The sequence below is a fragment of the Nuphar pumila genome, chromosome 9, assembly GCF_984573655.1.
Source record: "Nuphar pumila chromosome 9, dmNupPumi1.hap1.1, whole genome shotgun sequence".
NCBI lineage: Eukaryota > Viridiplantae > Streptophyta > Magnoliopsida > Nymphaeales > Nymphaeaceae > Nuphar > Nuphar pumila.
The window spans coordinates 60,393,809-60,406,695 of NC_143257.1; positions in this window are offsets into that span (position 1 = coordinate 60,393,809).

The following is a 12,887-nucleotide window of genomic DNA, read 5'->3' on the forward strand; positions in this document are numbered from 1 at the left end:
ATGATGGCATTTTCGAGATTTTTGCAAAGCCTTTTGGAAGGCTTGACATGCATTGGTTGTTGGGGGGCGTGGAGTTCCCCAACCCTCCATCTTGGAGGGATTTAATCTCAGTCGTTCACCTCTAAGCCTACCTCTATAAAACCTTTACAAAAAAAAACGGGTCCCTCTTATTTTGGGGCGATTTTCCTTTTTTTCTCTCTCTCTCTCCTCTCAAGCTTCCTCACTCCAGCCGTGTGCTTCCTCTTGGCGTGAAGAGCTGCAGCACCTTTCTCACTAGCTAAGGTGAAGAATCACCCTTCTTGTTTACGATTTCGTATGAAAAGGAAGCCGGTGAGGCTTTGCATCTTTGCATGCAAGTCCATACGGTGGATTAGCTCCAAGATTTGTAGTTGCTATCTTGATTCACCATGGATTTACATTAGCATTTTGTAGCATGCATTTACAGTCTTTGTTTTGCTCTTCCTTATGATTTCATTTCAGTTTTATCACCCTCTATGCTTGTTGTGGTCTTCCTTCTCAAAAGAAAAGAAAAGAGGTTGTTAAGTTTTTTGTTTTCCTTCTCGCTGGGTTCACAGCTATAGCATTATCTTCGGTTGTGCGGGACCGAGCTGGGCTTGTCCAGCCCACCCCCATAACGGTTGACGTGATCTCGGAATGCTGGAACGCAGGTTGGTGCATTTCGGCCACCAACATTCTTTTATTCTCTTTTGGATGTTTCTTTCAATGGTGTTTGGGCTCAATCCAGTCTCCATGCGTTGGGACTGCTATTGCAGCAGTGATCTGGGCTTAGGTCACAACGTGACCAGCCCTGTTTGAGCGTGGAACCCTGGATCTTTCTTTTAGCAGCAAGGTAATGTTTGCTTGGTTTTATTATTCTTTTTCCTTATTTTCGACATGTTGGCTGCTCGACCACCCCTTTTTAGCTCTTACTCATGCTGCTGGGAAGAGCATCCGACTTGGTCCAGTGGACCAGACCTCTTGACCATCTAGTTTTCGCCCTAACCGGAGCTGGACGCCATGCGGGTAGTCGGCGCCCAGTATAAGCCTCGATGAGTTATCTTTTTTTTTTATGTTGGAGGTAAGTGTGGTAGTATCATGTTCTTTTTCTTCCTTTTTGTCTTGGACCGTTGCCGGCTTGAACCATGGGTTTAGACCAGCACTACAGTCCGTCTTGTTTCGGTTGGGTGCAAGTTTGGGCCCAGCCCGAGTTACCCTCTTGGCCGGGATTGGGTGCGCACCGTTTTGGGTGTTGTGCACCCATGGCTTTCGGTTAGCCCTGGGGGGGGGGGGAGTGCAAGTCTGAACCAAGGTTTAGACCTGATGGATTGTCAGCCTGGGCGTGGCACAAGGTGCCAGCCGTCCAACCCCTTTCGTGGGAGCCGGATGGAGTCTAGTGGTGCCGAGCACCCAGGCCCTTTTCAGTCGGCCATTCTGGGTTGCATGTAGGTCCGAACCGAATGGTTCAGACCTGTGCATGTATGGGGAACCAGGCCGGCACCGGGTGCCAGCCATGGTTTTGTTTTAGGACAGGTCGAGTGCCAGCCGCATGATGCTGGGCACCCGGGTCCCTCGAGCTGATCCCCTTCGGGTCCGGGTCAGAACCAGAGAGAGAAGGGTTCAGACCCACTGCTGGCCAACCACAGCCTGGTCTCATAGACCAGACCGACTGGGCCTAGTTTTTGGGCTCAACCCGCAGGCTTAGCCACGGTTGTCTTTGCCGGGGCTGGAAACAGCCCAACCAAAACCCTTGACAGGTAGGGTCTGGTTCCTGAGTCGGTCCAGACCTTGATGGTAGGTCCGACAGTCTGGTCCGTAGGACCAGACCACCCTTAGCTAGAGCTTGTTGGCACGAGTGCGGGTGGACTTTCGTTTCGCCACACTCGCGGCCCCGCTACACCATCATTTATGGCTGATAGCAGGTTACCCTATCAACACTAGCTCGCACCTACTTCGAGTCGAACCCGATTAGGTTCAAACCAGCCTTTGTATTGCCCTGCACCCTCCTCGCACTTCGGTTAGGTTCGGCATGAGTGCATGCCTTGGGATGCACCGGGTTCGAGTAAGCTTTTCATATATATATATATATATATATATATATATATATATATATATATATATGTAAATGGGATTGTATATATATATGTATATAAGTATACATATAGGTATGTGCCTCGCCGAGTATGTTTGAAAAGGTTGATATATATATGTACACATGAATATATGTAAGGGTATTAAAACTTATGACTCTCGTGTCCCGTTCAAGCATTTTCTTAGATGATTCCATACTATGAGCTCAGTATGAATTCCATAGCATTTTCATACGTTCGTTTTGGACAAACGGTTTGTTTAGGGTCCGCGGGCACGGTACCCCGAACCGTGGTAATGCCAATGTTATTCCCATTAGATGGGTTAAGTTCAGAAATCATCTTCGACACGTAAGTGTGTCGTAGTGCGTAAGGAAAATCTTTATACCTTGATTTATGTGCAACTACTTAGTTAAGTATACAGACGAACACTATTGCAAACCCGCATACTTGGAAACTACGTTGAATCACAAGCATTGTTTCATTGTCTTTGTTTCGGGTCCGCAGGCGCGGCACCCCACATCGTGGGAATGGCTAATGTTGTTTCCATAAGTCGGGTATATCCCAGATTTCACCATAAACATGTAAGTGTGTCAACCACGTATGAAAGCATAGTTGAATGCAATATTCACACTGAAGTATGCAAGTTAATCATTTCATATTATGCAACTGCCTCTGTTGTTTATGCTTGTGCAAAAGATAGAAACATACACTTCGCACTTGGCACATCCTGACACTGTTACTGAGTAGTGCGTACCTTGAAAAAGGTACATTGCTTGAGGCATTAGTAAGTGCACCACGTGCACTTACTACAAGAAAGAAAAGAATAAAGATAGGTTATGAATAATGAAATGACTTGTTATGGACTCAGTTGGAGTCCTTGAGCAATGACCCTTGCTTAAAGAGATGGACTCTTGTGTGATATACCCTAAACAGAAATAAATCAATAAGGTGTTTCGACTGCTTTCACGAGCAGTGTGCTCCGTTGGCCGCGTGAGGCTGAGCACGTGAATGGGCAGGCCAAGTCCTCGTTTTGCGTACCCTGCGGGGACCACGAGGCAAATTCCTCGTGAGAGGTGTGTTGAACATGAGCCTTAAGAAAGATAAACCTGCTTCGCCCCATTCACAAAATGGTTCACCTCGAGAGAGGGTGGATGGTACAACCCTGAGTGACTTGTCGTTACTACGACATGTGTTTGACAGGAGCTGTAGCGTCCTTTGGCCTCCAGTCACTCAGAGTCAGGGAGGTCGAGGTTGCCTTTTTAGGACATCACTACTGCAGTAGTATGGATTGCAATCCTTGCCTATGCGAGTGTTTTCTCCTAGCTGTGTGCTGCTCGCATAAGGTCGACTCGGTCTGTAGCTTCCCCGGTTACCACACTAGAATTTAAATAACAGACGTCGGGTGCATGTCTCACAGAATGCGAGGTTCCTTTGCGTACTCGAAGGAGTAATCAGAAGAACTTAAGAACTAACCAAACAGCTGACTTAAAGTAGTTGTTGCTTTACTTGTGTTGTAGACTTACTTTAGTTGTTACAGTCATTTCAGTTTGTTACCTTAGTTACTTGCTGCTCAGTTCGCTTATACTTCAGTTCGTTGCTTCAGCTACTTGTTTTCCTGTTGACTAGTACTTGTCACTTCACACTTACCAGACACAGGCACTTACACTTGTCAGCTTGTTTCCTGCTTTCATGTGTACTTGATATATATACACATTGCTTGTGGTTGTTTCTTCACCACCTTGAAAAAGGATTGACCCCGTTTTATGGGGATGTAGGTGACGAACAGGCTTAGTGCGGGTGCAATGATACACGATGGAGGCTCTGAGGACCCACACACTTGACCTGCAGATCTTGTACCTGGTGGTTTTGGGGTTTTTGGTTGTTGTTGGGATGTATTCCCTATTTTATACCTTTTGTACTTATAAGTTGTAAACTCTTTAAAACTGTTGGGGTGTTTCCCCTTTTTACTTCATAGTTACACTTTTGTGGCGGCCGCCCAGACTTGCGGCTTGTTGTTTTCCCACGTTTTCTTCCGCTAGTTTCCTACTTAAACCTTTCAAAAAAAAATTTCCATAGAAATCCCAAGTTTTTCAAAGGTCGGGGTTTGGGCGCCACAGCTATGAAGTTTTGTAAAATGTAACTTGGAAAGACATGATGTATGCTAAGAAAAGGTTTTTGGAGTTGGAAATAGTTCTAAGGCAAATGATGGAAATCCATTTCACAGGAAAACTCTTGTGAAAGAGGTTTTGAAATCACGGAAAAGTTCATGAAGATGTGTGAAAATCATGAATAGTTGAAAATCCTGGGAAAATAGAAGTGATCTTTGAGAAAAAGGTGAACATTTGAAAAAGGGAAACACTTCTCAGGAAAACTCTGACTTTGAGGATTTTCTTAGGAAAATGATGGAAAATTTATAGGAAAACTCATTTGAGAAGAAAAACTGAACTTGAGAAATTGAAATCCTGAGAATTTTAGCCTTAAACCCCTTTGAAATTTTTGATTTTTTTGATTCTTGAGAAAGATTGGAAAACTCTTTTTGAAAATCTTAAGAAAACAACATTTTCTAGGGAGAATCGAGGAAAAATTGACTTGGGAAAACCAATTTTGAAAAATCCTTAGAGTTTCTTGAGAAATCAATTTCTTGAGAATGAAGTTTTCTTGAGAAAATCATGAGAAAACCAATGATTTCATGATGCAAATGATATGAGTGAATGAATGCACTTTGAAAGATTTTCTAAGAAATTTGTTGGAAAAATGTGCATTAAGTCAAAATAAATCCTTCACATATTCTGACTGTGGCCATGAATATGTTCAAAGTTTAATTAATTTAATGCACAATACTTTGAAAATATTAGAAATATGATGTGCATTTTAAGATAGCCTAAGAGTGTAGGCTCAATGTGACTAGTAGAAAGATGATGGATCTGGGTCTCGTCCATATTTCGACTAGGGCCATAAATATGGATTTCACCGAGTTCATCAACTCCCTAAGAGTTGGTGCACGTGTCATTCGTGTACATCCATAGTGCTTTTGAAATAATGTGCATGAATCATAGAAACAGGATATTGCATGAATTTAAACTATATGATATGCATCCTAGTCTAAGCAGAAAATTAAATCTCTTATTCCAAAATTTATATTATTACATCACTAAATAAATGAAATAAAAGGAAATTTCAGACTCCAGTTCCTTCTTTTGAATATCTCTGCCAAACTTGAAATAAGGTTAGCTCAAATATGTGGGTTTTTCCAAGATTTTCCAATAATATTATGAAATTATTGGATTTAATTGGATATAAACCCTATTCTCATACTTCCTTGATATTTTAAATGATGTAAATGCAGGAAATTCGGTGGAAATAGTTTGAAATTCGAAATGGTGGTCAAAATGACCAAAATACCGCTAATTATAAAGTTATACCTTTAAAATCAGGGTTTTTTGAAGGAAAACTTGGTAAAATTGAGATTTCGAAATTCAAATTGAATCAAATGATGATGAAATGCAGTATGAGACATTATGACATGCTGCTAAACACATTAGGACTGTAAAATCAGAATTTGACATTTTGCAATTTATCCAAAATAACGAATTTCGCTTGTTTTTTGCTTGGATCAGGGTCCCGCGGGGCCCTGTTTTGATGATATGGCTGAACCGACCCTCAAATGGATTCCAAATTACACCAAATTCGTTATGAAGCATCTACATACTCTGATAAACAGCCTAGAATGCTAAAACTCACGAAATGATATGATTTAAATGCTAAAATTTGAAGAAAATCCTAAAAATGGTGGATTTCGCCTACAGACCAGAACCAAATGCAATGCTTAATATGATAATGCAAACTTTACACCATGAAAACTTCTGATATTTTTCAGACTGCTAAAGGACCCGAAATAGAACACTTTTGGTTTTTACAGCCTCAGGATTTGAGCCATGGTGAGTTCGATAACTGGGATTTGGTTCTGACGGAGGTAAAAATCAACCTAATCTAATATAAAATGCTAAAAAAATAAAAACCAGCCATGGAAATTTCTGATATTTAACAGAGCTACTCACGACACCTACAGAGACAACTTTCATGTTCATGACGGCAACATTTGATCAACAAAAACACAGATAAAAATATAACTTTTCATACCTAAAATAACAGAACAGACAAATGTGATAGAACAGAGGACTGACACGAAAAATCCGAAACAGGTATCACCACTGTTCTAAAAATCACAATCTTTCAGATGCAAACAGAACACATCTCGTACACAACATTCACTTTTTACAGATTTGGATTTGGACCAATACCCAAAGAGAACCCATCGACCTAAGTCGATCCAAAGTCTCAGAGGCCCAAATCAGGCTCTGACACGTGTCCCACACTCTCGGATTTTTTTCAGACAATAAAAAAAATCAAAAAAATCTGCGAAAATCAGGTTAAAAACTAGACATTCTCTCGAGTGCATACCATCTTTAGGATTGAAAATCGGATCTTCCATGAGGGCGATCTCGATTTTACACGTCAGAAATAAAATTTTAAAATGCATCCCGAGTAGTAAAACCCGACTCACCTTTTTGAACGTTTACCATAGTAAACGAATTCAAATCTCTCCAAATTTTTGGCACATTTTTAGGGACACCTAAAGGCGCATTCCATGATTGTTTTAAATTTTTTAACAAAAATTACAAGCATGAAATGACGTGTAGACTGACTGACAAAAACAAAGAACTACTGAAACTTAACAGAATTGAAATAAATGCTAAATTAATCCTAATTAACTCATGAAACATGCTAAATTAACGAAATAAAATGCCAATTAAATCTAGCAATATGCATGAATGCTAAAAATCATCAAGGAAGCATAATCATGTATTTTTATATTTGTTGTTTTATGAGAATAGCTCAATCCATCCCTCGGATGAGCTCTTTCTTCAAACGACTCCCGAATCAAATCGTGATATGAAATCAATAGGAAAAGAGGTGCACCTTGCTTTGTTATGCAACGTTGAAGCTCTTGAAAGGGACGGCTACCAAGGGCTTTGTTCGTCCTTCGCTCCGGGCTTCGGATGATTCCCCAAGATCGACCCACTGCACCTTCTTCACTGAGCCCAAAGGGGGCGTGAATTCCAAGGTTCAAAAATCGGGTTCTGAAGAAAGTCTAGGTCGAATTTCAAAATCCAAAATAAGCTCTCCCTAGGCTGGGCATGGAGCCTTGTTTTTTATAGAATTTTCTGAAAATTTTGAATTTCAAACAGGCTCAATCTGAGCCCTCCATCTGGCGCAATCTCAGGGGTGCTATTTTGATTTTTTTGAGAAAATAAAATGGGAAATTTTGTGGGTGAGACACCTCAGCAGAATTTGAAAATTTTCAAAATTGGGTTTGCTTGATTTTCTCTGAAAGAAGCTCCCAGATGGCGCCACCTCAGAGGGTGCTACCTGGGGTTTGAAATTCGAAATTTGCCTTTTGTAGGGAGCCCTCAGGTGGCGCCACCTCATGGGGCTATTTTTATTAAAAATATAAAATAAATAAAAGAAATGAAGCCAAGTGGGGCTCTGGATTGGCGCCACCTCAAAAGGTGTTTTGAGGTGTAAAGCTGGAGACAATAGGAGCATGCCATGTGGCGCCACCTCTGGAAGCTCTTGATGTTGAGAAACTCTGTTTTGATGTCACATAATATGATACAGTGTCTTATTTGATTTCATATGATATGATAATATGTCTTCTAGAAAAATGTTATATTATGACTGGATATGTTTTGCCATATATCTAACGAATATTTGATGCAAGGATATCTCACTCAAAAAGGATGGAGACCTCCTGTTCAAGTACAACTATGGTGGAATCATACTCCTTGAAGAAAAAGCTTGATGAGTCATGCATTCCTAAAGACCATCTAAAGAGATCGGCTACCTCAAGTTGAAGATTTTTTCTTCTTTAGAGTCATATGTAACAGAACTATCAGAAGCATGCATATTGCATATTACATACTAATTCATAAAAGCTATTTCATAAAAGTATACGATAGTTTCAAAAAGCTCCTTTTTGAAAACAAATAATTGTACCTTCTTACAACCCTTTATGAAAAAGGTATTTTGACATGATTTCAAAATGTAATAATTGTACCTTATATCATATACAAGACAACTTGAAAAGTAATGATTTTAAAAGTAGGAAAAAGACAAAACATAAAATCGGCAACAAAAAAAAAAACAAATACTTGTTGAAAAGACTCTAGTTACCTTCTTTAAAGAAATGATTTCAAACATAGAAAAAAAAAGACAAAACATGAAATCGGCTACACAAAGAAAAACAAATATAATACTTGTTGAAAAGACTCTAGTTACCTTCTTTAAAGAAATGATTTCAAATATAGGAAAAAGACAAAACATGAAAAACGGCTACACAAAGAAAAACAAATATAATACTTGATGAAAATACTCTAGTTACCTTTTTACAAACCCATAGAATGTCGACTTACTTGAAGTCATCATTCTCTTTGTATAGCATTAAATACCTCCTGTAAAAAATCCTTGTTGATATCCTTCTCAAGAATGTCGACTTATTTAAAGTCTTCATTCTCTCTGTAGACATTGAAAAACACATCATAAAGAAAACTCTTGATATGACTATGTACAAATAAATATCTCAAAGCATTTTTTGTACTTACACTCATTTAAAGTAAAGAAGTACTTATGTACCATAAATCATTAATTAGGATAAAGACAAAACTACATGACAGCCTACAATCAAACGTTCAATGTACTATTGTAAGAAATAGACTTTTTACATAAAATATATATTACCTAAAATATTACAACGACTATTGTACCCTATATTTTACTTTTATGGAAAGAAGACTTTCTCGAATTTCTCTAAAGATGTTTTTTGAAATGACATAACATTTCACATCTCAAAAAGGCTACGATTTCAAAAAGTAACGACTACTTTTTTAAAGCTATATAAACGCACTCAAATAAACTATTCAGACAAGGAATGGATATGTGAGCTTACAACGAGAAAAATTCCTATTCGATATTTGAAAGAGAGCCTAGAAAAAGAAAGAGAAAAGAAAGAGAAAAAGACAAGAATAACTCTTTGACAAAGAGTATCTTCTGAGTGAAAAGAACAGAACATTCTGAGAATCCTTCATTCGTGCATTCATATTATTCTGAAGGTTCTATAGGAAGTATTGTAACTTTCTGTTATTCACTGTATTCCTTCTTTGTTGAAAGAAGTAGACCTCTGAGAAAGAGGGTGTTGCCCTTCTCTGTTGAGAGAAAAAAACCGCTGTGAAAGAGGGTGTTGTCCTTCTCTGTTGAGAGAAGAAGACCTCTGTGGAAGAGGGTGTGCCCCTTCTCTGTTGAGAGAAGAAGACCTCTGAGGAAGAGGGTGTTGCACTTTTTATCCGGTGACTCGGATGTTATAGTGAAAAGCTCAAGTGGTTTGCTTGGGGACTGGATGTAGGTCAGGGTTTTGACCGAACCAGTATAAATCCTGAGTTTATTGTGTTGTGCCTTATTGCCTTATTTTTTATTTTATCACTTGCATCGTATTTCACTATTCACCCCCCCTCTAGTGGAATTTCATTTGGTATCAGAGCAGGTTTGCTAGTTTCGACATAACAAGTCTTCCAACACATATGGCATCTAGCTCTTATGCTCGTGATATTGAAGGTCAACACGCATCTCGTCCTCATTTCTTCAATGGCTCCAACTGTGGATACTGGAAGTGCAGAATGGCTATATTTCTCAAATCCATAGATTTTGCTGTATGGAAAATTGTTGAGCATCTATACACATCTCCTTCCGCAGACTATAACTTATGGTCTGATGAAGAAAAGAAAATGGCAAACCTAAATGCAAAGGCTATGAATGCCTTATATTGTGCCATCGATCAGAATGAATTCAATAGAATATCTATATGTGAATCTGCATATGATATTTGGCATTCTTTGAAAGTTATTCATGAAGGAACCAACAAAGTGAAAGAAGCCAAAATCTCATCTCTTGCCAGAAAATATGAGTTGTTCGAAATGAACAAAGATGAACCCATCACAGAGATGTTCACCAAATTCACCAACATCACCAACGATCTGAAATCTCTGGGTGTAACCCACTCTCAGACAAAAAAGGTGAAGAAAATCTTGAGATCTCTTACAACTGATTGGGAGAAAAAGACTACTGCTATTGAAGAAGCTCAAGATTTGTCCAAACTTACCCTGGACGATTTAATAGGCAATCTTATGGCCTATGAAGTCCACATGAAGGAAAGAAGGGAAGATGAACAACCTTTAAAGAAAACTCTAGCCTTCCCAGCCCTTACTGAGGATGAGGACTTAGAAAAAGAAACTGAGATTGCGCTACTCACCAGAAAATTCCAGCGCTTTATGAGAAGGAACCGGCTTCCAAATAAACACAAAGAAAGAAAAGACCCAAAAGAAGATTCTATGTGCTACCTGTGTAATAAGCCAGGTCACCTGAGACGTGACTGTCCTCTTCTCAAAAGAAAATCCAAGACTGAGGAACCAAAGAAAAGGTTCTTCAAGAAAAAGGCTCTGCATGCTCCATGGGATGATTCAGAGCCATCCACCAGTGAAGAGTCAAATGATGATGAAGCAGAAACCGCCAACATGTGCTTCATGGCAGAAAGCTTTGTAAGTGAATCCCTTGATTTCTCCTTTGAAGAACTTCAAAATGCTTTTCAGGAACTTTTTGAAGAATCAAGGAAAATGATTCTAAAAAATAGACAATTGAAATCTGAGAATCTAGAGCTTATTTTGAAAAATGAAAAACTAGTATTGAAAATTCTGAGTTACAAAAGAAAAATCTTCTTATTACTTCTGAAATCTCTTCTACTAGCTCCAAGACTAAAAATCTGCAAGTAGAAATTTCAGAATTAAAAAGTAAAACTGAGAATCATATGAAAACGGTTTTCAAGTTTACTAAAGTTAAAGAGAACTTGGATAAACTCCTATCCTCTCAAAAAGTGTCTTTTTACAAGAATGGTATTGGCTACTCTCATTTCAACAAGCCTTCTTGTATGAATCAAAAGACCACTTTTGTGAAAGGTTCTTCTGAACCTAAAAAGGAGTATTATAATTTTAACTTCTTGAAATCCTCTAAGGCTGTAGACAAACCCAAATCTAAATGGATATGGGTTCCAAAGTCTAACAAAAAGGGACCCGACTGGGTACCAAAAAGAAGTTTTACTTAATGGTTTGCAGGCTCCAAACAAGAAGAACAGATGGATACTAGACAATGGATGTTCAAAACACATGACTGGACATTCAGACCTCTTTGCTGTTCTTCATAAAAAAGGAGGAACCGTCACCTTTGGAGATAACAACAAAGGTTTGATAATAGGTATTGGTAATATTGTCAATATAGATAAACCTCTTATCAAAGACGTTCTCCTGGTTAAAGGCTTAAAACATAACCTTCTAAGTATTAGTCAAATGTGTGATACAGGTTATAATGTTAGCTTTAATCATAATGCTTGTCTTATAGCAGACACCAACGAAAATATCATCTTAAAAGGTATAAGAAGAAATAATATATATGAACTATACCTAGAAAACATCACTGATAGCTAATAATGACACTCAACATTTATGGCACATGAGAATGGGTCATGTCAACTCTAAGTACATGTCTAAATTAGCTAAAGATAAGTTAGTACGTGGGTTACCCAAAATATCTTTTAAAAAGGATTATTTTTGTGATGCATGTCAATTAGGAAAACTGTCTAAATCATCTTTCAAATAAAAAATTATCATTTCAAGCAAAAGACCTTTAGAGCTTCTCCACCTGGATCTCTTTGGTCCTTCTAGAGTAGCTAGTCTTAATCACAATAAATATGTTTTTGTCATTGTAGATGACTACTCAAGATTCACTTGGGTAATATTTTTGAAAAACAAAAGTGATATTTTTTGTCAATTTGAAATTTTATGTAAAAAATTACAAAATAAAAAATCTTGTTCTATTGTTAAAATCCGCAGTGACCATGGAGGAGAATTTGAAAATGAACTTTTTGTAAATTTTTGTAACTTGCATGGTATTTCTCATAACTTTGCCTTTCCTAGAGCTGCACCTCAAAATGGTGTAGTAGAAAGAAAGAATAGAACCCTTCAGGAATCTGCTAGAACTATGCTCCAACACAATAATCTTGCTAAATCTTTTTGGGCAGAAGCTGTTAATACTGCATGCTATATAACAAATAGAGTTCTCATTAGACCCTTATTAAATAAAACTCCCTATGAATTATTCTATGACAGGACTCCAAGAATAAACTATTTTAAAGTCTTTGGATGTAAATGCTTTATCCTAAACACAAAAGATAGCCTAGATAAAGTTGATGCTAAATCTATTGAAGGCATATTTTTAGGATATTCAAGTCATAGTAAAGCATACAGAGTTTTCAATAAGAGTTCTAATTCTATTGAAGAATCTATGCATGTTAGTTTCTGTGAATCTATTGATCAATTTGTTCATAAGCAAACTAACGATGATGATGTTGAAAGTACAGATTTATTTTTAGATAACACAGCTAAGTCTAATGAAGATGATCATCAAAGAACATTTGTCGATATCAAAGATCATCCTCAAAAGCAGATTTTGGGAGACCTGACAAAGGGGATTCAGACTAGAGCTCAGCTAGAACGGATTGCAAATATGGCATTCATTTCTCAACTTGAACCAAAGAAGTTTGATGAAGCCATCATCGATGAGTTCTGGATGCTAGCCATGACTGAAGAACTGAATCAATTCCAAAGGAATGAAGTTTGGGATCTTGTACCAAGACCAAAG